The sequence below is a fragment of the Leptonychotes weddellii genome, chromosome 5, assembly GCF_054177405.1.
Source record: "Leptonychotes weddellii isolate Sample4059 chromosome 5, ASM5417740v2, whole genome shotgun sequence".
Classification (NCBI taxonomy): Eukaryota; Metazoa; Chordata; class Mammalia; order Carnivora; family Phocidae; genus Leptonychotes; species Leptonychotes weddellii.
Window position 1 is genome coordinate 6258703 of NC_138373.1, and position 27078 is coordinate 6285780.

The 27078-nt window shown below is 46.2% G+C and overlaps 2 protein-coding genes, 1 long non-coding RNA gene and 1 other non-coding gene across 8 annotated transcripts in view; 3 read left to right on the forward strand and 1 right to left on the reverse strand.

Moving 5' to 3' along the window:
* The window catches only part of AZGP1 (alpha-2-glycoprotein 1, zinc-binding), a 41997-nt gene extending 24562 nt beyond the window's left edge, over window positions 1-17435 (forward strand). Inside the window, exons 5-6 of the transcript XR_014145199.1 lie at window positions 7785-7950; window positions 15158-17435. The gene's annotated coding sequence lies outside the window, so the exon portion shown is untranslated. The remainder of the gene's footprint in view (window positions 1-7784; window positions 7951-15157) is intronic.
* Window positions 15072-21456, reverse strand: LOC145721495 (uncharacterized). Of its 4 annotated transcripts, none has more exons than XR_014145218.1 (3): window positions 21286-21456; window positions 17437-17592; window positions 15072-15293 (listed from the first exon to the last, which is right to left on the reverse strand). It is a non-coding gene; the product is annotated as an uncharacterized LOC145721495 (long non-coding RNA). The 4 variants fall into 4 exon arrangements; XR_014145219.1 differs by having other exon boundaries at window positions 21155-21456; XR_014145216.1 differs by lacking the exon at window positions 21286-21456 and having other exon boundaries at window positions 17437-18086.
* Window positions 18551-27078, forward strand: part of ZKSCAN1 (zinc finger with KRAB and SCAN domains 1) — a 22509-nt gene continuing 13981 nt past the window's right edge. Inside the window, exon 1 of one of the 2 annotated variants that reach the window (XM_081819363.1) lies at window positions 18551-18701. The gene's annotated coding sequence lies outside the window, so the exon portion shown is untranslated. The remainder of the gene's footprint in view (window positions 18702-27078) is intronic. The other variant, XM_081819362.1, reaches the window with a different exon arrangement.
* Window positions 24494-24597, forward strand: LOC115937379 (U6 spliceosomal RNA). The gene has a single exon (XR_004072681.1). It is a non-coding gene; the product is annotated as a U6 spliceosomal RNA (small nuclear RNA).

The following is a 27078-nucleotide window of genomic DNA, read 5'->3' on the forward strand; positions in this document are numbered from 1 at the left end:
GCGCCTGGGTGGCTCAGTCGTTAAGCGTCTGCCTTCGGCTCAGGTCATGATCCCAGGGTCCTGGGATCGAGTCCCACATCGGGCTCCCTGCTCAGCAGGAAGCCTGCTTCTCCCTCTCCCACTCCCCCTGCTTGTGTTCCTGCTCTCGCTGTGTCTCTCTCTGTCAAATAAATAAATAAAATCTTTAAAAAAAAAAAAATTGCCAGACAACAACAAAACAAAAAATGGCGGGGGGGGGCGGGGCGGTGGTTTAAGAAATGCAAAAAAGTCTTTTTCCATAGGGGTACAATGTCTTTTTTAGGTTTTGAGAACAATTTGATCTATAACCTCAACACAGACATGTATTTTACTCTTCAGAAAAATCCTGGCACTCTCTTGGGGGCTGGCTCGGTCGGAAGAGCGTGTGACTTTTGATCTCAGGGTTGTAAGTTCGAGCCCCATGTTGGATGTAGAGATTCCTTAAAAATAAAATCTTTTCGGGGCGCCTGGGTGGCTCAGTCGGTTGAGTGTCCGACTCTTGATTTTGGCTCAGGTCATGATCTCGGAGTCATGAGACTCCAGCTTCACACTGGGCTTGGAGTCGGCTTGAGATTCTCTCTCTCCCTCTCCTGCCCCTCTCCCTGCCTCAAATAAATAAATAAATCTTTTTAAAAAATGAAATCTTTAAAGGAACAAAAGGAGGAAGAGGAGGGGGTGGGGGGGGAGCGAGAGAGGAGGAGGAAGAAGGGGAAAAAGAAAAATCCTAGAGTTCTTTCTTCCTGCTCCAAGATGGCCAGTCTGCTATCCCAACTGTGCACACCTGTCACCTCAGGACACCTGTCTCCTGTCAGCAGCACTCACGGAGCCTGAGACCCACCCTCAGCCCCAACCCCACCCCCTGTTGGGTCTCCTGCTGCTGAATCCCATATCTCTCCTGAGTACACTTTCTTTGGGTGACGCACATCCTTCCATAATCTTCCTGAGATAGAGTGCCCGCCGAGTAAATATTTTGAGACCTTGCATATCTGAAAATGTCCTTTTGCTCTCCTCATCACCCTTTTTCCAGTTTGGGTGTAAAATTCTAATTTGGACATTATTTTTCCTTGGAATTTTGTCTTCTAACTTCCAGTGCTGCTGTTAAGAAATCCAGGAGCATTCTGATTCTTAGTCCTCTATATGAGACCTCTTTTTTTTGTTTCTGGAAACCTTTGGGTAGTAAATTTCACGTCGATGGGTAGGTGTTATTTCTTTCTTTCCCAAATTCACTTTTTTAAATATTTCATTTATTTAACTGAGAGAGAGAGAGAGCAAGCGAGAGAGCACGAGCAGGGGGAGGAGCAGAGGGAGAGGGAGAAGCAGACTCCCCGCTGAGCAGAGAGCCCGATGCAGCTGGGGACTCCCGGATCTTGACCTGAGCCGAAGGCAGAAGCTTAACCTACTGAGCCACCCAGGCACCCGTCCCAAATTCATTTTTGCTGAGCATGCAGCGGGCTGTACATGTTCTGGATTTCTGCGACATTTTCCTAAATTCTTTTGTTGAGGATTTCCCCCCACTTCACTTTCTCCATTCTCTTTCCAAAATTCCTGAAATTCAGCTGTGGGAGCTACTGGGTTGGCTTCTCCAATTTTCATATGTTGTTGTTGTTGTTGTTTTTTTAAGATTTTATTTATTTATTTGAGACAGAGAGAATGAGAGAGAGAGAGCACATGAGAGAGGGGAGGGTCAGAGGGAGAAGCAGCCTCCCTGCTGAGCAGGGAGCCCGATGCGGGACTCGATCCAGGGACTCCAGGATCATGACCTGAGCCGAAGGCAGTCGCTTAACCAACTGAGCCACCCAGGTGCCCCAATTTTCATATGTTTTTTACTCATATTTCCAATCTCTTGATCTTTTTGTTCTATTTTCTGGCATTATTTCCTTAACCTTCTCTCCTAATTAATTTTTCATCTTTGCACTAATATTATTTCCAAGATACTCCTTCTGTTTTCTGAATGTTCCTTTTATAGAGCATCCTGCAATTTCTTCTCATATCTCTGCGGACATTAACTGCAGAGGTTTGGTTAAATGTTTCCTTCTGCTCCCACATTGTCGTGGTTTCCGTCTTTCTCTTGCTGTGGCCTGCTGGTACAGAAACGGCTAAAGATGGCCCCTATGTTGTTTACTTTGCAGCAGGCTCAAAGCCCACCAGTACTAAACTCAAATTCTTACACATCTTATTGCTTTAAATATAGTCACCCAAGCAGATTTTTAGCCACGTAGAGCCTGCCTGCTTGCAAAACTGCACACATCAGTTAGCTCTAGATAAGACCAACCCCAGGGCTATAAAAGCCCCCAAACCAATGCTGCTCTTAGGGTTCCCTGACCCAGAAGCTCCCCACTGTGCTGCTGAGTGACATCACCTAGACAGGCAAGTCCTCTCTCCTAGTCCCCTCTCTTCTGAGTGTTCTTTTGCCCTACTTCCCCCGCCCCCATGTTCCAGCTGTCTCTGCAAGGCCCTTTTCATGCAATCCGGTGCACACTCCACCCAGTAAAACACATTGGACAGCACTGTCACGTGTTGTCAACCTCGGAGTGTAGTGGACCTGGGGCGGCGAAGGAACTGAGGAAAAGAGACGACAGTAGAGCAAGGCACAGGGGACCCTGAGCAATCAGCCCAAGGTCCCGAGGTTTATTTTCCATAATCTTATATACCTTCTACAGTGATAGAGATCTATAATGATTTACAGCAGGGGCTTGGTAAGGCACATTCTTCCATGTACATAGGATTAGTGCATGATAAGAATCTTTAAAGCAGGACAAAGGAACAAAGAGGGGAGTGCACAGTGTGCTGTTTACAGCTGGCTTCCTATCTACAAAACATCTTCTGCTGCCTACTTTAGAACAGACCACACACGTCCCAAGGGCATTTCACTCTGATCCTTTCGCGTTATTTTTAACCCTGCAATCTCAAGTTTTCTCAGAGATCTCGGAGTCTCAACGAACATGCACCAGTGGTTCTTGTGGCGTTCTGTTTCCCACAACGTGGTGACCTGTCTTCCTTGATCAGCCCCAAACCTGGCCCTCACCACACCTATCCTTAAAATAAGGGCTTTTCTCAAACGTCTTGGCTGTCCATTCACACATGTCAGCGTGGAACTCTGGGAAGCTCCCTGCAAGGCTCTGCTTGTGGGCAGGTTCTGTCCACTATGAGCTTCCCTTAGAGGATCTGGTGGGAACTAGCCTCCCAACTGTCAGTGTCTTAGTCTTGTCTCTTGGTCAGTCTCTCCAGGGGAAAACCCTCCAGTCTCCCTCCCGAGGAGCCCAAGCCTGGCTGGCTGCCAGCACCCTGGATGCAGGGGAGGAAAGGGCTTGACCTTTGAAGGGTGGGACCAGGGAGAGCAGGACCCCCGACCATGGGTCTGAGAGGCCACGCCCCTCAGGCTACCACCCAGGCCCAGTTGAGGTGTGGGTGCTATACCGAAAAAAAGGGATTCAATAAATACCTACCTCCAGGATGGTGACACCCTCCCCCTAGGCACGTGCTTTTTCCTAGAACAGGAGACGGCAAACTTTTTTTTGGAAAGGGCCAGACGGTAAATATTTTAGGCTTTTCGGGCCACATGGTTGATGTCACAACTACTCAACTGCCACCGTAACGTAGAAACCACCACAGACACTATGTAAATGAAAGAGCATGGCTGCGTTCCAGAATCACTTTATTTATGGACACTGAAATTTGAATTTAATGTAATTTTCACATGTCACAATTCTTTTTATTTTTTTCAACAATTTTTTTTTAAAGATTTTTTTATTTATTTGACAGAGAGAGAGAGACAGCGAGAGGGAACCCAAGCAAGGGGAGTGGGAGAGGGAGAAGCAGGCTTCCCGCCGAGCAGGGAGCCTGATGCGGGGCTCGATCCCAGGACCCTGGGATCATGTCTTGCGCCGAAGGCAGACGCTTAACCGACAGAACCCCCCAGGCACCCCTTTTTTCAACAATTTAAAAACATAAAATTCTTAGATTTCTGACTACACAAACAAGTGGCGAGCTGCATTTGGCCCAGCGGCAGGAGTTTATGGATCTCCTTCCTGGAATATCATCGTTTAGAGATTATCATCAAAATCCTCTGAACCTGGGGGCACCTGGGGGGCTCAGTCGGTTGAGCATCTGACTCTTGGTTTTGGCTCAGGTCTTCATCTCAGGGTCATGAGATCGAGACCCCCCGTCGGACTCTGCAGTGCACGGAGTCTGCTTGAGATTCTCTCTCCCTCCCGCTTGTGCTTTCTCTCTTTCTCTCTCTCTCTCAAATAAATACATAAGTCTTAAAAAAAAAAATCCTCGGAAGCTGTCTTCCTCTTCCCCTTAGCAAAGCCTCCCAGCGCTCATTTTTGTCTGTAGGTATAAGGGTTACAGGTTTTCTCCCTCCCCCACGCAGCCTCCAAGATGGGCCATGGAAATTTAGACGTTTATGAATTGCCTTGGGATGGAAGCCGTGGTAACAGGGCCTCCAAGACTTGCTGCCAAGTTCTGCCCGGGGTGGAACAAGTTGTTGATTGTTCTCTTTCCCTGGATTTTAACCAAGGTGATAAATGAGGGCCGGAGGAGGAGATCTCTCGGAAAGGTGGGGGCTCGCAGCCAAAGCCCTGACTCCCAGGCCACGGGCTCATCTGAGTCAGCGCCTCGGTTTCCAGCCATAAAGACCATTCTAAGTAGGCCGGGACCTGTCTAGTCTCAACTTTCACACGAGGGAAAGAAGTCCCACCTTTCGTAGTTGCAGGGGTAGGATAGGGGTTTGGCAGAGAGAAGAGCTCCTTCTGCCACTAGGTGTGTATTTCCGTGCAAGTCCATTCTGCTTGCCCAGTCTCACTTTCTTTATCTCTAAAGTGGGGATAGGCAGGGCGCCTGGGTGGCTCAGTTGGTTAAGCGACTGCCTTCGGCTCAGGTCATGATGCTGGAGTCCCGGGATCGAGTCCCGCATCGGGCTCCCTGCTCGGCAGGGAGTCTGCTTCTCCCTCTGACCTTCCTCCCTCTCATGCTCTCTGTCTCTCAAATAAATAAATAAAATCATTAAAAAAAATAAAGTGGGGATAGGCACTCCGACCTCATTGGGTAGTGGTGTGGATTAATAAATTAACATACCTAAAGTCCCTGTCACATCGAGGGGGCTCAACGAATGCAGAGAGTATGATTCTAATTTATCCAGACAAGGAAACTCAGAGAGGTTAAGGCACCATCCAAAGGGCACACAGCTCATTAGGGGGTGGAGGCAGGAACATAATTTGTTTTCTCAACCCTTCAACTAATATTCTTTCTTCTCTCCTGAGCTGCTTGGAGAGGAGAGCTTAGTCCTTTTTTTTTTTTTTTTTTAAGATTTTATTTATTTGACAGAGAGAGAGAGCACAAGCAGGGGGAGCAGCAGAGGGAGATGGAGAAGCAGGCTCCCCACTGAGCAGGGAGCCTGACGCAGGACCCTGGGATCATGACCTGAGCTGAAGGCAGACAATTCGACTGAGACCCCAGGTGCTCTGGGCTTAGTCCTTTTTTTTAACCACACCTGAAATGCTACGGGAGGGAAGGTGTTGGGACTACAGGATATTGCCCCGTTCCCTCCCTTTCTCTCAGTGCCCCCCCCGCCCCCCCGCCCCGGTTTCAGGTGACAGACACTCTCCTCTGGTGGTTAGACACAGCAAAGCGGGTCCCACCTCCACATCATACGGTATGGGGGTATTGCAGGGCACCACCCCTTGGCCACCTCCCCTTGCCACCCCCAGCACCCCTGTCTCCCCTCACCCCCTCCCAGATGCAGGCTGCCTTCTTCTGGGCTGGGCCACTCCGCTGAACAGTTGCAAAGATTCTTTGTAATGTGTTTGCCTGGGGAGGAGGGAGAGCAGGGCCTGGCTGTCCTCAAACCACAGAGAAGGCGCCAAGACAGATGACCTGGGGTTTGGGGGCCCGGATTGCAGACATAACCCAAGTGCAGAGCCCCTGGCTCAGCTTCCTTGTTTTTGGGCATGGAGGAGCCTCTTTACCCAGGGAGGCCTGTTTACTCAGCTCGGCTGAGTGAGAGATGTTTACACAGGGAGGGAGGTTGCCATCTGGCTCTTCTCTGGCGGAGCGGGGAGCATTTGCAGGTCAGGCACCCTCTCAGTTCCAGGGCCTCTGGGGAGGCAGCCCCCTGACAACAGGCTTTCTGAGATGTGTGTCTCTCCTTTGAGAGTGAATGTGGACAATTTGGGAAAAAATTGTAAAAATGGTACTGGTTTTTTGTTTGTTTTTTGTTTTCCTTTAATCCAGACCCACATCAGATAAATTGTCCAGGATCTTTCTTCCCACAGTTGTATTTTGCAAGGCTGGGAGAAAGGCAGTTTTCCACACTTAAAGAATGGTGATGTTTGTCACCGGTGAGGTACTTTGTGGTTTGAAAAGCTTTGCCACGGGTGCCTGGCTGGGCTCAGTCGGTAGAGCGTGCAACTCCTAATCTTGGGGTCGAGAGTTTGAGCCCCACGCTGGGTGTAGAGATTACTTGAAAAAAATGAGTTGAAAAAATAATTTATAAAGGACGGTCCTATCCACCATTCCACATGATCCTCAAGACAGCCGAGCGGTGGCCAAAATCATCCGTATTTTACGGATAAGGAGTGGACACTTGGAGAGGTCAAGTTGCTTGCACAACATGGCGGCATGAGGCCATGGGTCTGTCCCGGGGTACCCCAATGGAGCATTCCCTGGGCGCCAGACGAATGGAAAGCCTGGGGACCAATGCGTGAAACCGTGTGTAACATACCCACCGAACCGCTCCACCAGGGAAATCAGGGAGGCGAGGATGCAAGTTACAGAATCCCTGAAACTTGCCTCCACCTTCCTTCCCCCATCTCCTCTTGGGCTGGGGCTCCCTGCATTCAAACCTGCGTGTGTCCATCTGAAGCCACTACCTAGGTTCCACCTACCATCCTCGCCACTTCTTCCCAGCCCTTTATCCTCCCTTTGACAACCCCAGACACCAAACCACCCAAGTGGGAGTCATGCCAGCCTCTTCCCTTTCTCTCTTCATCTCTGTTCCTTAAGTCCAGCTCAAGCCAAATTGTTGTGACCTGTGTGACTGATTAATACTCCTCAGCTCGGGCCCCGCCACCCTTAGCCCAGCCCCTGCACCTGTCTCGGCCACGAGCCTCGCCTCCTGGTCTCTTCTTTCCTGCCACTGTCAAATCCTGGCCCTCTCTCTACTTGCCAATCTATCCGTCAGTGGCCACCTTTATAGAACGACTAATGTGTTCCTGAGTTTTGCAGCTTGCAAACGCGTTTGCATACAGACACACAGACATTCACACGGAGTCCCGTTCCGAAGTCAGCTCCTCCTCCCCAACGGATCTCCGTTCATCTCCTGCCTAAACTACTGAACCTGGTCGGTTTTCTTTTTTTTTTTTTTTTAGATTTTATTTATTTATTTGACAGAGAGAGAGACACAGCGAAAGAGGGAACACAAGCAGGGGGAGTGGGAGAGGGAGAAGCAGGCTTCCCACAGAGCAGGGAGCCCAATGTGGGGCTCGATCCCAGGACCCTGGGACCATGACCTGAGCCGAAGGCAGACGCCTAACGACTGAGCCACCCAGGTGCCCTGGTCGGTTTTCTTTTTATCTTTGCGTTCAATGCATCTAACTTGGCCTGCCATCATTCCTCCAACCAACCTGCCTTTCATTACTTTCCCCATAAAATGCTATTTATAAGCTTTCAAGTATTCTTCCTAATGCAAAGTCCTCACTTCCCTTCCTCCAAAAATTCTAATTAGCCCTCTTCTGTGTCCTTCTTTATTCTTTCTTGACATTCAGTGCCTGTCATCGATTGTTAAAATCAGACTGTGACTCCCGGAACAGGAAGCTTTAGGGATCACGTGGCTGCGAATGGCAGTTTACTACATGGCCAGCCACCCCGTGCTGCCCGGACGTATCTGTACATCCACAGTGTGCTTCTTTACATGGCAAGCTCCCTGGAATGGTGAGGATCCTCTTTCTTTGCAGACTTCTCTGAAGTTTAGAAGAAGCTCTGGGGTTAGTTCAGCGGCTCTCCAGACTCTGGCCCAACTCTGAAATGCATCCCCATGCCATGAATCTCTCTCCTCTGCCATTTGCCCTATACCAAAGGCAATTTGGGGGAGGCCCTGTTATTTTTTTAAAGATTATTTATTTATTTGAGAGAGAGATACACGAGTGGGGGGGGGGCAGAGGGAGAGGGAGAAGCAGGCTCCTGGCTGAGCAGGGAGCCGGATGCGGGACTTGGTCCCAGGACCCTGGGATCATGACCTGAGCCAAAGGCAGACACTTAACCGACTGAGCCACCTGGGCAGCCCTGGGGGAGGCACTGTTACAAATGACTCTCAGTTTGCCTGTGATTGATACTCTGATGATCAGAGAAGCCTTAGTATTATGTCCTCAGGTTGAGTCCCAGAATTTCAAAGAGGGTCGTGCAAAATTTGCATACGACTTGGGCAAATGAAAGGCCAGACCCGGGAACCCAGCTGAGTGGTATCACTGTCTTCTTTTACTTTGGTTTTTAAAGGGGAGGAAGGCCACCCCGTCCCGTTTGGCTGCCTGCCCGAACCACTGGAGTTGTAGCGAGCTCTCCTATATCCCTGCCACCTCTGTGTGCCACAGACAGAGTCTGGCTGTCTCTGGCATACAGGTAGAAAGAGCTGGTAGATGGGCCTACACAGGCAGCCTAAGCCCAAGGCTCATTCAACAGTCCAGAGCCCTAAACTCATCTCGTGTCCCATGTGAGTCCAAAACTATAATCATGATAACAGTGGTGTTACTAGCCACATAGTTCACAGTGTGGCAGGCACTCTGCCAATGGCTTGACATGAATCAGTTCAACTGGAGCCTCATCACAGCCTGATGGGGTAGATGCTGTTATAATCCCAGTTCTGCAGAGAAACGGAGGCTCCAAGAGGTTACGTAACTAGGCTAAGAGAACATAGTACAGATAAAATTAGAACCAAGGCCAGTGTGAACCCTACAGTGACCTTCTACTGGGACCCCCTGGTCAGCTGGGTCCCCTTACATCCTTCCCTGATATGAATGGGCCCGTCAACAAGGGGGCAGCTCACCTGCAAGAGAATCGCCAGAGCAGAACCAAGCTGGACTTGACTTCTTCCTCCCTCTGGGTCACCTTGTTGCAGTCCCACCACTTTTTTTGAGCGTAAGGATAAGAATCCGGGCGCCTAGGTGGCTCAGATGGTTAAGCGTCTGCTTTTGGCTCAGGTCATGATCCCAGGGCCCTGGGATCGAGTCCCGCATCGGGCTCCCTGCTCAGCAGGGAGCCTGCTTCTGCCTCTCTCTCTCTCTCTCTCTCCCTGTCTCTCATGAATAAATAAATAAAATCTAAAAAAAAAAAAAAGGATAAGAATCCCTATTAAAATTTAAAACTAACTCCAAAAGATACCTGCTCCCCCATGTTCATTGCAGCATTATTTGCAATTACCAAGACATGGAAATAACCTAATTTATTTATGTATATATAATATACATTTATGTATATATTACATTTATGTGTATATAATATATGTATATATTATTTATGTATATATAAATGTAATATATAGAATGTATATATGTATATATATTTATAAATACAGATAAATATACTCACACAATGGAATACTATTCAGCCATAAAAAAATGAAATCTTGCCATTTGGGACAATATGGATGAACCTTGAGGGCATTATGCTAAGTGAAATAAGTCAGACAGAGAAAGACAAATAGCATATGTATGATCTCACTTATGTGTGGCATCTAGGGGGGAAAAAGTTCCTAAATACAGAGAACAGATTGGGGGTTGCCAGAGGGGGTGAGGTAGGAGGTTGATAAGTCATGTGGAGGAGGGCGTCTGGATGGTTCAGTCGTTGAGCAACTGACTCTTGATGTTGGCTCAGGTCATGATCTCAGGGTCGTGGGATTGATGTCAGGATCCACATTCTGCATAGAGTCTATTTGGGATTCTCTCTCTCTCTCTGCCTCTCCCCCCAATTGCGCACACACACTCTCTCAAATAAATTAATTAATTAAAAAATAAATAAGTTATGGGGACATGATGTACAGCCAAGAGAGTCGATCTTAAAAGTTCTCATCACAAGAAAAAAATTTTGGAACTATGGTGACGGATGTTAGCTGGGCTTATTGGTGTGATCGTTTTGCAATATATCCCTATATCGAATCATTATGTTGCACACCTGAAACTAATATAATGTTATATGTCAATTATATCTCAATTTTATTTAAGGATGGGGTGCCTGGCCAGCCCAGTTGGGAGAGCACGCGACTCTTGGTCTCTGGATTATAAGTTTGAGCCCCACCTTGGGTGTAGAGATTATTTAAAAATAAAATCTAAAAAAAAAAAAAATGAGGTCACTGGGTGGGCCCTAATCCAATAGGTCTGGGGTCCTTAAAAGAAGAGATTAGGACACACACACACACACAGAGGGAGGGCCACGTGAAGGCACACGGACAGGAAAGAGAAGACAGCCATTTACAAGCCAAGGAAAGAGGCTTCAGAATGAACCAGCCCTGCTGACACCTTGAGTTTGGACTTCTAGCCTCCAGACCTAAGACGATGCATACCGGTTGCTGAAGCTGCTCAGTCCGTGGCACCTTGTTATGGCAGCCCTAGATGACTAACACAGTCTCCCTCTGGGGCCCCCAGTTCAACCTAAGCCGACCTTGCTCTTCTTTTTTTTTTTTTTTTTAAGATTTTATTTATTTATTTGATAGAGAGAGACACAGCAAGAGAGGGAACACAAGCAGGGGGAGTGGGAGAAGCAGGCTTCCCATGGAGCAGGGAGCCAGATGCAGGACTCCATCCCAGGACCCTGGGATCATGACCTGAGCTGAAGGCAGACGCTCAACGACTGAGCCACCCAGGCGCCCCCAACCTTGCTCTTTTTGCAGAACCCTAGAGGAGAAGCTTCCAGTGCTCCTTCCCTGTGTTGCTAATCTCCTTCTCCCTGCACGCTGGCTTGTCCAGGTGCCCAGAAAGCAAAGCCCTGTGCCCAGGTGGCCTGTTCGTTTCTGTGCTGCTGTCCATGGAGCCCAAGATTTGTTCAACTGCTATTGAACCACACTCTTGGCTCACTCGGAGTTTACAGCCCATGAGGAGCCCCAGGGCCCTGCTCACTGCTATTGCTGTCAAAAAGGCCACATCTTCCACATCCAGTCCTTTCCTACTTATTTTTTCCAGATTGATGTTCCATCTTGGATGGTGTCCACAAGGATGTGTTGTGGACTTTTCCATCTGCATGCAGAACATTTGGCCCTATTACATTTTAACTCACCCATTCCTTGTTTGGGGCATGGGTATAGGGAAAAGGGTTGCTTTTCCTCCCTCGATGTACAAGTTAGCACTGTTAGCTTAGGGTCATACACAAATCTAACTTTCTGTCACCAACATTCCCATATGTAACACTGATAAAACAGGGAACAGTTTGCATAAAGCACATATAAAAGGATCCTATTGAACAGGAAATGGGAGAGAACCCAGTAGTAGCTGGCTCTGGAGAGTGCATTCAAAGTTGCTGTGAATTTATTAATATAATTTGGGTCTGGTAATTCAACCAACTAAAAAGTCCATCCAACTCTGCCCTTACCTCTGCCTTCCATCCAATTAGCAAGCAGTTGTTGAGGGCTTGTCCACCCCCCTCTCCGGAATAAGATCCATAAACACACTATCTTCTCTATAAAGTGGTATCTCCAGGTATTTGTCCTTTGTTTTTTGTTTGTTTTAATTCAATTAATTAACATATAATGTATTACCAGTTTCAGAGGTACAGGTCTGTGATTCATCAGTTGCACATAACACCCAGTGCTCATTACATCAAGTGCGCTCCTTAATGTCCATCACTCAGGTACCCCATCCCTCCACCCCCATCCTCTCCAGCAACCCTCAGTTTGTTTCCTATGATTAAGAGTCTCTTATGGTTTGTATCCTGGTATTTGTCCTTTGTACTCTGCTTGAGCTTCTTCATTCTAGTGTTCCAAGATAATGATCAAGCCTGTTTTACTCCAGCCACGCCATCTATAATTTTTCAGATTTGCAAGTCTTAAATATATATCCTCCTAGACTTCACTTCTGGCCATATGGCAGCCAAGATGAGCAGAGAAACCCTCCCTATATAGCACACTGAAAAGTGATGGGTTCCATGCAAAAAGCATCTTCTACTTACTCATGAATGAGCTGGTGAGAAAGTAAGGGAATTCCTTGGAGGCCAGAAATGACAAGAAAGCAGTAATCCAGAAGGATAAGCACATCCCCAGAGAGACTTTTCCCTGGAGTGTCCGCTCATCTCTGGTGCCCAGAATATGGGTTTTAACGGGCCACATGTGAGGGGGATAGGAGATAAAGCCGGGGACTGAGCCCTCTGCCTAAAGCTAGAAACCTCAAAGGACAACACCCTGAAAGGTGAATAAGAGTAAAATCCATACCAAAGAAGACCATGGGAATATGTGGCTATTTGGGTCTTGGAAAATTCCTCAGGGTCCTGGGATTAAGCCCCATGTCAGGCTTCATGCTCAGCGGGGAGTCAGCTTGTCTCTCTCCCTCTCCCTCTGCCCCTCCTCGCTGCTCGTGCTCTCTCTCTCTCCCAAATAAATAAAATCTTTTTTAAAAAGAGTTTATTTTTAAGTAATCTACACACCCAACATGGGGCTTGAACTCACAACCCTGAGATCCAGAGTCGCACTCTCCACCAATGAGGCAGCCAGGCATCCCACTAGCTAAATTTAGTTTATAGTGACCCCAACATATTCATGTCTCTGGGTACAAGACTGAATCAAACAGATTCTCACTATAAACCCAGCGCCCACCTGGCTCCCACAGGGAGAACCCTGAGGAGCTCAAAACAGGAAATCACTAGACACCAGAGAAAACACCCCCAAGAACCCTAGTGCCTGGTGTCAGCAGCACATTCGGGGAATGCATCCCTTCGGTATTAACCCCACCTGTTTTCACAGCACAGAAGTCAACCTTGGGAGCCCACAGTTTCTGGAGTGCCCTTCAGAAACTTGTATTTGTTTGGGGCAACCTGCCAGGCCTAAAGTACAGTGTTTCTTTGTAATAGTAAATCATTACATTTAGTGATACTTTGAGTTCTTTCGAAACTCTTGTGTGGACGTCACTTGATCTCATTAGCAGAGCTTGTTCACCAATAGGTAGAGAACCTTGGGGTCACCAGCACGATTTCATGTAGACCCTCTGACTATTTGTGGGGCCAGCAATCTCATTTCTCGGAATCTATCCTTAGGAGATAATCGGAGATGTCTTTAATGATCATGGACAAAGATGTTCTGCTTTTCCCGTAGTGCGGCCACCAAAGTATCTTCTTTGGTTATTGTCTCTTTTCCCCCATCCTGACGTCAGTGCCATTATTTCCTCTTCCAGTCAAGATTATGATAAAAATAGCAATAATTGTGATAAGTAACGTGCACTGAGTGTTCACTGTGTGCCAAGCCCTTTGCTATGAACTTTTTACACATTCAGTCATTTAATTCCCACAGAGACGTTGTGAGGTTAGCATCACCATTATCAGCTACCAGTTATTTTTTTTTTTTTTAAGATTTTATTTATTTATTTGACAGAGAGAGACACAGCGAGAGAGGGAACACAAGCAGGGGGAGTGGGAGAGGGAGAAGCAGGCTTCCCGCCGAGCAGAGAGCCTGATGCGGGGCTCGATCCCAGGACCCTGGGATCATGACCTGAGCCGAAGGCAGTCGCTCAACCGACTGAGCCACCCAGGCGCCCCTCAGCTACCAGCTATTATCAATAATTATCAAATATTATAATTATCAGTTATTAACTATCATCGTTTTACAGATGAAAAAACTGAAAGCTTAGAGAGAGAGGTTATTAAAAAGCCCCAAACATGGGGCACCTGGGTGGCTCAATCAGTTGAGCATCCAGCTCTTGGTTTGATCTCAGGGTGATGCGATCAAGCCCCATGTTGGGCTCCCCTCTCAGCGGGGAGTCGGCTTGAGATTCTCTCTCTCCTTCTGCTCCTCCCTCTGCTCGAGCTCTCTTTCTCTCTCGCTCTCTCTCTAAAAATGAATAAATAAATCAATCTTTTTTTTTTTAAAGCCCCAAACATATAACCTGTTAATGGTGGATTTGAGACTTGAACTCCACTCTTTTTTACTCTATTTTTTATGCCTAAATAAGTACACTGTGCCTGGTACCTGGTGACGCTGAAGAGGACTTCACCAGTTTCTGAAGCCATCCCACGGAACCGGCAGTATCTCAGAGAAGAGCATCCTAGATGTTTCAGTTTCTTGTCCAGTGGGGAAGAACCTGTTTTTCAGGACTCAAACCTCTGCCCCTTCTGCCCCAAGGAACTCAGCTGTCCTGTTTTTCCCTGCTGGCTGCTTTTGCTCAGGTTCTCACCTTCCAACCAGCTCACAGATTCTATATCCCAGGTTGTGAATCTTCATAAATTTTAGCCAATCATGGTAATCCCATCCCCTATGCTCTGATGGTTCTTGGCATGGGTATGTCATGCTTTTCGAGCTGAAGAGTCATGAAAGCCTGCTGGGAATGGGGATGGGGGCCGAATTATGAGATTTTCCTTGCTCTTAAAAGGGGACACAAGACCAAAGACAGCCCAGTCTCCTTTGCATCCTTTACGTCTCAATTCTGTGCAGTTTCTGGAAAATGTTTTCCGTATCTTTGGGGAAAGAGGAAGGTTTTTGTCTTATTCACCAACCTGTCTCCACCCTGCCCCTCTTCACACACCTGACATGACAGGTACTTCTGGAAGGTTTCTCTCAGTGAAATCTGCATTCCCACAGCCCAAACCAATATTTGAGTAGCATTTAGCAGAAGCACCTGTGGGCATTTGGAGGTGGGGTGGGGGTGGGGCAGATTGGACATACATAAAGAGTAGTCAACACTCAATGGAATAAAAACTCCAAGAGATTGTTAGGATCCTAGAAGAAAGGGGGTGTGAGGAAGGTTCTAGACAAAGCAGAGGACTTCACGTGGGGATAAGCACTGGAGAGCTGGCCCGGGATAAATTCCTGATGGCTGAGATGGCTGAAAATGTTAAATATTCACCTTGAGTTGATTCCAGGCTGCACGGTTAGAATATCCCTCATTTATTCAGAAACTGAGGGATTAAATTTATTGTGCACAACGATTTTCTGTGTCATGGACTTTTTTCATAGGTCTGGAAGCTGAAGAAGAGGCTGTTCCAAGCCAGGGAGCCCAGACAAGACAGTGGCAGGCAGTGGAACTTCGGGGCAGAAGGAAAAGTGGCAATACCGCTGACCTCGGAGCAGGCTTGAGACCCTGGAGCAGCCCCTGGAAATAGAGGAATTCTGAAACAGTTAATGGTACAGCTGCTCGATAGAATACTACATAGCTATTAAAATGACAATTATCCATTCAGTGAAGCAAAATTGAATGTTAATGATATGATATTAAGTGTTTTTAAATAGCACACGAGGGGTGCCTGGCTGGCTCAGTCGGTAGAGTGTGTGACTCTTGATCTTGTGCTTGTGAGTTCAAGCCCCACGTTGGGCATAGAAATTACTTGATAAAAAAGATTTTATTTTATTTTTTTTTATCACAGAAAAGCCAATTAATTATTACTAAGGTTAGCTTTTGTGGAGGACTATAGGTCACAGATTAGCAGTCTCATCAATAATGTGACCATTACCTGTAATCAAAATTTTCAAATATAAAATTATATACATATACGTAATGTAATACAAATATTTTTTCTATCCTTTAATTTCCAAAGCATGCTCATTCACCTCTGACTGACTGATCGTACATAAATATCCTTTTGATAGGCTAGGACACCCGTGTTATCCCAATTACAGAAAAACAGATGCAAAACAGTGTTACGTGACTTCTTTGCCTGAAAGTGTAAGACTAAGTGTGTGTGCATATCTATTTTTAAATCTCTTTATTCCCATTCCATCCTTTTGGCTAAACTTTATTCCTATAATATCTGCCCTTCTTAAAGTCCCCTCTCTTGTGAAAGTCATCATTATCCAGTCCCCCCAGCCAAATCTTCTTCTTCTCCATCCCCCCCCCCCCCACTTCTAGTCATCAAATGCTAACAAGGCATCTTAAATCTTTCTGGAATGGATCTCTTCTCCGTTAGAATTCCCTTTTGCAAGTCCATTTCTTCATAAGTCTGACATGAAAGATTATTTATTAGAGAGAGAGCACAAGCAGGGGGAGTGACAGAGGGAGAGGGAGAAGCAGACTCCCCTCTGAGCAGGGATCCTGATGCAGGACTGGATCCCAGGACCCTGGGATCATGACCTGAGCCGAAGGCAGACGCTTAACTGACTGAGCCACCCAGGCGCCCCTGACATGAAAGATTGTAATTGCTCTGCCGGTTTTCTCTTCTTTAGTCAGTGGTGACAGCTCCAGGTCTGTTTGCTTTTGTCGTTCTTGTATCATGCTCCTAGTCTTATTGACTACGCATGCGAAGTTTGATACCAAGACTTTATCGCTGACAATTCCTTTAAGAGCATAACTGGATTTTTCTTGCTTGCTGCCTCAGGATGATTAGTCTTGATTTCATATTCCAGTCGTCCGCTCCAGCTTATCGACCTCCGCTTCCATGTTGGATAGTTGACCAAGAAAAAAGATTAAAAAAAAAAAAAAAAACAGTGCACACGATGTCACATCAATCAGATTGGGCTTTTCCAGGTGGCAAGAAACAAAGTTAGGCTCTTTTGTTGGCAAGGGATTTATTGTACGTAAGGACGCACGGGGAGATAGGGCCACAGGATGCACTGACATCACAGAATGTTATTCGGGGCCTGAAGGTGACTCAGGTTATCACCTTTTTCTGCTGTGGGCCCTCACTACTAGCTGGCTCCCTTCTGTGAGCTCTGCCATGTGGTGACCAGCCCCTCATTGCCTTTGTTTCCATAGTTCAGTTCTCTCTCTCCTCAAACCTCTGTTTACTCATGACTTTTCATGCTTCTATCACCTAATAGCTTCCAATTACTGATTTCTGCTTGCCCTGTTTTTTTTTTTTTAAGGTGAACAGTGTGTTACCCTCACAGCAATTTTTTTTAAGTTTATTTATTTTTTTTTAGTAATCTGTACACCCAACGTGGGGCTCGAACTCATGACCCTGAGATCAAGAGTGGCGTGCTCTCCCCACGGAGCCAGCCAGGCTCCCCTTGCCCTGCTTTCTGATTGTTTACATGTGTATCTCCCACTGAAACTCCCCAGGAAAGGGTATCTAATGGTGTAGTTCCCTACTGTTCCATTAGAGCTCTCAGGCCAGGCCACCTCCATAGTTCCACCAGTCAGGATATATGTAAGCTGTTTTTCCGTCAGATGCCCAAACCTGACCCATTCCGCTCTGGTCTGAAAAGTGGTCACACAATACGAATGTGGCACCTACTTAACGCATACCAGCCATCTATCCAATACAACTGTAGTTTTGAACTATGTTTCAAATGATAAATACCTGGGTGGCTCAGTCGGTTAAGCGTCTGCCTTTGGCTCAGGTCATGATCCCCGGGTTCTGGGATCCAGCCCCGTGTCATGTTGAGCTCCCTGCTCTGCAGGGAGCCTGCTTCTTCCTCTCCCTCTGCCTGCAGCTCCCCCTGTTTGTGCTCTCTCTCTCTGTGTCAAATAAATAAATAAAATCTTTTAAAAATAATAATAATAAAGATTTGACACATATATGAAAGCAGGGAGGAAAGGGATGAGTGAAAGCCGTCACAGACTGGTTAGGGGGGAGGGATTAGGAGTGATTATGTTTCTCCACTTCGCAATTTTCATTTAATGATACTGTAATTGTTTTTTAGTTTTCAACTTTTTTTTTTTTTTTTAAGTAATCTCTCCCAAGCAATAGCAGTCATGCACCCACTACTAAGTTCAGTCTCTTTCGTGAACTTGACTTGGAACATAGAGCAAAGTTACAACCATTAAAGCTGGGTCACCCTTGCACAGAAAATGAAGCAAGGTTGACTTTGTCAGGTGAAAGTGAAAGCCAGAGGTGAAGGTTGTGAAAGCACCCTGAGGGCAAAAGTTTTCAGAGTGCTATAATACCATATGCCATATGGGCAAAACACAGGCTCTTATAGCTACGTTGGTTGTGGAAATATGTCCTTTGTCCACAGGCCAAATATTGGAAAACTCCATGCATTCGATTGGCCGACAGCTCCAGGGCCAGAGAGAAGCTACCACGGCAGTTTTGTGAAACCAGCCACCCCTGGCTTCATTTTGATCTTCCTCTGTTGACACAGCCTGGTTTCAGTTGCTCTGCCACAGACAAGCAATTACTAAGAATTATTATTGCTTGACAATAACTATAATTACTGGATGGAAAGGACAGCAGAAATCGAATTATCATATGGACTGGTGCGGGAGCCGATCAGCTGAACCCCGCCTCCCGTCCGTCCCCGGCGCTAACTCCCGGCGCAAGAGCCGGGCGGGCGGGGATCCTCGCGGCTGGAGGCTTGAGCGGAGCACCCAGCGCAGGAGCGCGGTCCAGCGACTCGGAAACCGAGATGCAAAATCCTCCTGCGCTCCTAGAGAGAACCCGGAAGCGCAGCGCAGTCCCGGAAGGCGAGGTGCTGACACACTTCCGGCCTTTGTGACTCATTGTGTCTGTGTCGAGGCGTCGGGAGGGCCTAGGTCCGTGTGCAGCGCCCTTCGGCCGGCCTGAGCCCCAGAGTCAGCTCCCCTTTCTCGCCCAGCGCCCCCAGGCCGCTCCCGGGGCTCACGGTGAGACTTGGGGCCGGCCTCTGGGGAGGGCGGGCGCCGCCGCCGGGTGTGTGCGTGAGGGTGGGCTCTGCAGCCGCGGCCCCGGGGTCCCCTCCAGGCGGCCCGGGCGGAGTGTGGACAAAGCCCAAGCCCCTGTTCGTCCCCAGGCCGGGCTGTTGGAAGCGCCGGCCCCCGGGTCCAGGCGGGGAGGGGGCGAGGGTCTAGTGGCCGGGGGTGCACGGAGAGCTGGGGAGAAGCCGGGCCCCGCGCCCGCAGTGTCGTCATCGTCGTTTGACGTTTCTGAGAACCGGGTTCGCGAGCGAGCCGACCCCTGTCTGATTTGACTGCCTTCCCTTCGTCGCCATTTGCTTTGATTCCAGGGAGAGGGTTTTTTGGTTTTTTTCGGGGTCCTTCAGGACCTCGAGGTGAAAAACGGGGAAGGCCGAGCAATGGACACGTTTCGAGGTGCCGCTGACGTGTTTCCAAATCACCTGCTTCTCACCCCACCCCCCACCCCCAAGCGGTGATTAAAGAGTATTTGAAGCTTAGAGGGGATAAAGACTTGATTCGGGTTTTATACATCTCACTCTCTCGTTCCGCCTTGCGGAATATTTTGAAAACCTTTAGAAATGATCTCTCCGCAAGACTAGGTGGATTTTTTTTTTTTTTTTTTCAGTTCTGGGTAATTAATCTGCTTGTCTTGGAGTGGGTGAAGAGTGAAGGGAGTTTGTGGAAATTGCACCAGCGCTTAGGAGACTGATTGCCTGAGTGACCTTGGGTGATGCAGGACTCTTCTCCAGCTCTCAGTTTTCTCATCTTTAAATAAAATGAACTCGATTTTCTCAAAAGGCCCTTCCAACTTTGAAATTATTTGATTTGGTCAGTGTAATTGAAAGATTCAGCTACAGTTTAGCCTGACACGGCGCCCCTCCCGTCCCTTTCCTGCAGTGCCTCCAGTACACAATAAGATACTTTTCATTATAGAGAGTGGCTGTTACATGGCCAGGGACCAAAGAAAGCATTTATTGTACAGGCCAGTGCTAGGCGGATTGGAGGTGGTCAGTAAATACTTGTTGAATGGGGTTGTGGAGAATTCATTGTAACCAGATCAACGAAGTACTGTTAGTATATATGCTGGCCAAATGTGGAGAAATAGTTTACATTACATAGTGACCCATTATGATAATTTGCCCCAGAATGTATCTCCCAAGTTTGTGTTGTCTCTGAATTACTGTGCAAGATGCCTGTTAGTTATTTCAGGCAGTTTTCACCGGTATTAAAGTATCAACAGGGAAACTAGCTACTTAAATACACATAGTCTTTTACTGATTCTCTACTTGATCTAAACATTTAATTTTTTTTAACTTTCTGTTGCATCTAAGTATAGGTGAGTGGTTATGTTAAATTTTACCTTTTCGTTCTCAGGTAGTCTCGGTATTCTTTGTGTAGGTAGCTGTCTTTTAAAGGGAGGTTTTTCATATTTAAAAAAAAAATTGGGGGCGCCTGGGTGGCTCTGTCGGTTAAGTGTCTGCCTTCGGCTCAGGTCATGATGTCGGGGTCCTGGTGTCGGGCTCCCTGCTCAGTGGGGAGCCTGCTTTTCCCTCTCCCTCTGCTGCTCCCCCTGCTTGTGCTTTCTCGCGTTCTCCCTCTCAAGTAAACCTCTGTTAAAAAAATCGGGAGGGGTGGTGCAGTTTGTTTAAACTTTCAAGACTATGCCCTGGAAAAGGTACTGGCCTGTTTAGAAAATAGCCTTCGGAATAAACTGAGCTTGTAACTCCAAGCCCTTTTTGTAAGAAAATCGTTGATATTTATCCTCAATGAGAACCAGTTGCTGGGGGTAATCTTATCTCAATCAGATAGGGTGTCAGAATGTTTTTCAGCATAGAGGGACCCCAGAGGTAGTTTTCTGCTCCCCTCCCCCTTATCCTTAGATAAGGATACTAAGTGCCAGAGAGGTTAAATAACTCACTGGGGGATATGTAACTTATTTGTGGGAGACTAGAATGTAGGTATTCCAAGCTGTGCTGCTCTCAGTATTACAGGAATTGTCCTGTTGCTTAGTCTTTTAAGCGGGCTGAAAATTGTAGAGCACACTTACATCTCTTACTGTTTATTGAAAAAAAATTAAAGCACCTATCTAGTGCCTACCAAATGCCGGACACTGTTTTAAGTGCTTTACATACATTAATTCATGTAATCCTCACAACAACTCTGTGAGGAAAATAACGATTTTTATCCCCATGGCACAAATTCAGAGAGAGAAATTAATCTGCCTAAAATTAACGGCTGGTGAGTGGTGGTACAGCTTATTGAAACTCTTCCAGGTAGCCCCTGGGGCTGATTTGAGGGCAGTACTGAGTGCTGTATGAGTGGGCACAAAAATAGTAACACCATAAATTCAATCAATTACTTCTTAAAAACTAATGTTTGCAAGGAATCGTACTAAGTGGTCTAAGAGGTACAAAGAAGCCTACCCTAGGGCTCCTGGCTGGCTCAGTTGGTGGAGCGGATGACTCTTGTTCTCAGGTTGGTAGGTTTGAGCCCCACTTTGGGCATAGAGTAGAGCTTGCTTTAAAAAAAAGAAAAAGGAAACAAAGAAACATACCCTTAGCAGTGGTCCAGTTGAGGAAGTTACGAAAAATTAAATTGCAGAGAAAGATAAGGACTTCCATGGCAGATGCTTGGCAGAGAGCATTTGGGCCAGAAGTTTCGTGAGAGGAGAAAAGATTGCTGAGATCATCTGAGAAACCTAAAATAAAATCCAGCCCTTCCACTGCTGTTGACGCATGGGGGAGAGGACCTGTCATAACTGGGGAAGAGGGAATGTGCCCGTGCCCTCATCTCTGTCCCTTTGTGTCTCACTTCCTCTTCAGTCTCTTCCTATTGAGTTCCATTGACTCGAGAAGTATCCCACTCTTTTTTTTTTTTTTAATCAAGCAAGCTCTGCGCCCATCGTGGGGCTTGAATTCACAACCCTAGTATCAAGAGTTGCATGCTCCACCAACTGAGTCAGCCAACCGCCCCAGAAAGTAACCCACTCTTTAAAACTCTGGCCTAGGTGGGACACAAATCAAGATTCCTTTCCTCGGGGCGCCTGGGTGGCTCCGTCGTTAAGCGTCTGCTTCTGGCGCAGGTCGTGATCCCCGGGTCCTGGGATCAAATCCCACATCGGGCTCCCTGCTCAGCAGGGAGCCTGCTTCTCCCTCTCCCTCTCCCCCTGCTTGTGTTCCCTCTCTCGCTGTCTCTCTCTCTCTCGCTGTCTCTCTCTCTCTGTCAAATAAATAAATAAAAATCTTAAAAAAGAAAAAAGATTCCTTTATCCTCCTTTGTATAGTCGAGACAGGATAAAATTTTCATAAAAATAGAGATCTGATGCTAGGCTAGTTTCCGCACCAGTCCTGCTCAGTTATCCTGTTGGATGGTCCCCCCTGGTTAGATTTGAGGTGATTCCTACTTGCATCTCCTGCTGTGTCTCCTTAGCCACACCGCTCTCTGGTGAAAACTGCAGATGGCAGATGAGGCCCATTCCTGGGTGGTCATCCTCATAGGCCCCCCTCTTAAAAAGAATCTGTGTGTACACAGAAGCTCTTCCTTACCCCAGGTGTTGGGACGGAATGATGGTTAGAGCTTGAACTGAGGGGTCCCACAGACGGAATTTCAAATCCTGGCTCTACCATTTAATTGCTGTATGACCTTGGGTGTGTTATTTAACATCAGTAAACCTTAGTTTTGTCTGTGTAAAGTGCGATAATAATTGTAGCTACTACCTGCTAAGATTGTTACGTGAAAGACTTAATATCTGCTCCATGGAAAGCGCTCAGTGAACATCCGCTCTTACTGTTATGCCTCTAGGAGTGAATGTTCTTGAATTGAACAGCGTGAGGGGTGAGTGGCATTTTAGCTAAGTGCTGAAGGATACGAAGGATTTGAAAAGGCAGAGAAGACTGGGAGAGGAAATCCCAGACTTTGTGATGTGAGTAAAGGAAGGTGATCAGAATCCAAGGCCTATTTAGGAGATACTCATTTTGTGGATGGAAAAGGCTCACGCACGAGAGGGGCAGAAATCGATGATGGACAGTGAAGCGTGAGGGGAAACTGGGACCAGGTACTGGAGGGTGGCTCTTGGAAGGCCATAGAGTTTTTGTAAGAATAATCATAGTAAGGTAGGACATGAAGTAGCAGGGAGGGGACTGAAGGCAGGGAAGCAAAGAGAGGAAGCCTGACTTGATGGAATTAGATCATTCTCCCTGGTGCTTGGAGACCGAATCCATGTAAGGAGAGGAATCCAGGAAGGTGAGATTCTGGGCTTTAGTGATTGAATTATTAGTAGAGTATCTGATCGCTAATTGCCACTAAAGGGAAATAAGAAGTGGCAGGGGGAGCGGTGATATTTTGAGTAGTTCTTATTTCTTCTACTCAGTTTAATGGAATTAAACTGCCAGGTCTTGTAACAGATAAGTACAAAGAAGACTCTCTGTCTTTGAGGGGCTTAGAATTTAGTTGGGGGGTGATAGGAACTGCAGTCCAAATAATGATAATATAAGGAGAATATAGATGGCATAAATAGGAACAAAGCAAGATTGAGGGTGTTCAAAAGAGGAAGGTACCTTATTTAATTTGGAGTGTCAGAAGAGATTTTACATCTTGACAAGTAAAAATTTGACCAACAAAGTTGTAATGGTGGGAAATTGTGCACAGCAGAGACGTGAAGATGGAACATCACACCCTGTGCGTCAGGAACATGAATGGTCAGATAGGCTGAAATATGGGGGGATCACTACTCGGAGATAAGACTGGAAAAGTAGAGTAGGGTGTGTTCTTTGAACACGAAATTGGTAGATACCAAGGATTCACTGACACTAATTTAGGGGAAGGAGGGAATGACCAGAAGCATTCTTTGGCAATACTGCACTGACCTCCTCAGTTTGTTGTTCGTTTCAACTGGGCAGAGATTGCAGCTGGGGAAACTGGGACCCTGTCACCAATTTAGGCAGGAGATCTGGAACCTGAACTAGGGTGATGGAAAGTAATTGTGGGAGGCGTAGCAGGAAAAGGTAGTCTTTCTTTTGACTTTTCAGAATGAAATTAGAGAAACTAAGGTTCATAGGAATTATTTAGCCTCCAGTTGGGAAGAAGCTAGCTAGCCAAAGGAGTGATGTCGTGGACTGCCGACTCACCGCCTCTTCCGATGGAGGAAGCACTCCTAGGGAGGTCTTGGCTATTCTGATGCCCCAAGCTCCAGGGTGCCTCTTGCTAGAAGCTGCCTTGTTGACACATCAGTTACTTCTCTGGCTTCTCTAGCACTGGTATTGAAACCTCCGTAGAACGGTTGGTACATTCTGCTTTGTACTATAGTTACTTGTGTAAAAATAGGAATCAGGCTTCTCATCTTTGTGTTCCCCTCAGTCTAGGAGGACACTTTGCATATTGTAGATCTGGAGAGATGTTTAGGAAATTGAATGATTGTAGCTGGAAGGACTTGATTAAAGCTGCTCTGAAGTTGAAAAACATACTTACTGCAGCAAGGAGGGTGGGTGCAGAAGGTGTCTGAAGGAAGTCAGCGGGAAGGGCTGGAGGATGGTTTGCACTGGGCTTTACCAGCTTAAAATCATTGAAAAAAATGACTGAATTCCCACATTCTCTCAGTTTATATAGAAAGCCTTTTTGGATGTAGCGTTTTTTATTCTCACAGTCTGCTACTTTAATAAGGATTTTAATTTTTTTAAGGACAAAAAAAGTAAGATAGAAAAACTAATCCTGTGATAAATGTCAGATTAAAATCATAGTCTTTGCCACTAAAACATTCATCTCCAGTGCTTGCTTTGGCAGCACATGCACCAAGATTAGAATGATACAGAGATTAGCATGGCCTCTGCACGGGGATGACATGCAAATTCATGAAGCGTTCTGCTCCAAACAAACCAAAAAACAGTCATCGCCAAATCTTCTTTTGGACACACATTCCTATCTGTAAAAATTATTTATAAAAATTGTATACATGTATTATTTTCCCAGCATTTTGTATAATAAAACAAAAAATACATTAAATTGTGCTATTGAAAAATAATTTTTGTCCTTTAAATGCATGTGATCCCTTTTCCACCCAAAATTACTAATAATCTTTTTTAATGAGAGCCATGTAATTAAAAATGCTTTGCTAGTTTAAAATTCATGGGCACCTGGGTGGCTCAGTTGGTTAAGCGACTGCCTTCGGCTCAGGTCATGATCCTGGAGTCCTGGAATCGAGTCCCACATCGGGCTCCCTGCTCAGCAGAGAGTCTGCTTCTCCCTCTGACCCTCCCCCCTACTCATGCTCTCTCTCTATCTCATTCTCTCTCAAATAAATAAATAAAATCTTTAAAAAAATAAAATAAAATAAAATTCATGACTTTAGGGGCACGTGGGTGGCTCCCTCCGTTAAGTGTCTGCCTTCCGCTCAGGTCCTGATCTCAGGGTCCTGGGATGGAGCCCCATGTCTGGCTCCCTGCTCGGTGAGGAGCCTGCTTCTCCCTCTCCCTCTGCCCCTCCCCCTAGCTCGTGCTCACTCTTTTCTCTCTCTCTCAAATAAAATTAATTAATTAATTAAAAAAGATAAATAGGCCTGGCAGTGAGAGGCCAGGCTGGACACTGATTTATGATATTAAAAAGCTCAACCCCTCAAAAAAATTAAAAAGGTAAATAAAATTTCTGGCTTTGGATGGTACAGCAATGGATGCTCTGTCTCTAAAGCTTGAATTTGGTGCTGTTGAATTGAAAAGATACCTCACAAAGATTTGTCAATTCAGGTGGAAGAAACACATTGTCAGCTCGGCTTAGTAACTCATGATTGGTCCTGTCCACCATGCTAAATTTTGGTTGTTGAAATTCAGCTAGTACATTTCCATTTTCCATACCTTTAAATCATCTGTTCTTTTTTTCTTTTTTTTTTTTTTAAGATTTTATTTATTTATTTGACAGAGAGAGACACAGCGAGAGAGGGAACACAAGCAGGGAGAGTGGGAGAGGGAGAAGCAGGCTTCCCACAGAGCAAGGAGCCCAATGCGGGGCTCGATCCCAGGACCCCGGGATCATGACCCGAGCCGAAGGCAGACGCTTAACAACTGAGCCACCCAGGCGCCCCAAATCACCTGTTCTTAAAAACTGATAATCAAAAGGTGAGGTGCCTGGGTGGCTCAGTCAATAGGGCATGATCTTGCGGGTCGTGAGTTCAAGACCCACATTGGGCATAGAGCCTACTTTAAAAAAAGCTAATCAAAAGGTGTTTTATGTTTTTAAAAAACAGATTTTTAAGGTCCATAAAATTCTTCATTTGGAAGATTTTAAACAGTAGAAAATATTTACAAGTTTTTCAAATGTATAGATGCTGAGGTTTTTCCAGGATACTTAATATCATTTTTGGCAGTTAAAATTACAGAATGATGGAGACTATTTCCCAGCATACAACTATTCTCCTAATAGTCTTTCCTTGCACTTTTTTTTTCTAAAGTAGCTTTGTCACTTATTGGTTGACATCTTGTTTGATTTGGATTGACATTGGTTTTTATCTCCTTATCTGGGTGAGTAAAACCTTTCTGTAGATAGAAGCTTCATCTGAGCCATTTGTTTCTTCATGTGTGTTTGTACCATTAGTATTTCTTCAAATTGTAGTTTCTCTTCCAGAGTCTTTAAGCTGCTTGTCTTTTTTCTTTTCTTTTGAGCTATAATTGACATATAACAATATATTAGTTGCAGGTATACACCATAATGATTTGATATTTGGGCAAAATGATCACCACAGTAAATCTAGTTAACATCTGTCACCACAGTTACAAATTTTTTTTGCTTTTTTTTTAATTAAAGATTTTTATTTACTTATTTGAGAGAGAGAGAGAGCACAAGAGCGGGGAGGGTCAGAGGGAGAAACAGACTCCCCGCTGAGCAGGGAGCCCGATGTGGGGCTCGATCCTGGGACTCCAGAATCATGACCTGAGCTGAAGGCAGACGCTTAACCGACTGAGCCACCCACGCACCCAGAATGTTTTTTCTTGTGATGAGAGTTTTTAAGATCACTTAGCAACTTTGAAATATGCAGCACAGTATTATTAACTCTAGTCACCGCATTGGACATTGTGTTCCTATGGCTTATTTATCTTAGACCTGGGAATCTATCATTTGACCCCCTTCACCCAGTTTGCCCGGCCCCCGTACTTGTCTCTTTTATGAAGGCAGGATTCATTCAAGCTGGATAAAATAATCCACTATTCCACATACCTCGTCTCAGATAAACTGGGAAATATCACAATACCTAAAATTGCGCAAGTGAAATGAGGGCACTTTGGCAGCTCTGTGTGGGGGAGGGAGGCTCCCACTTTTTCCTTGGGACACACTCGGTGACATGGGACAGTTCGGCATTGAACCA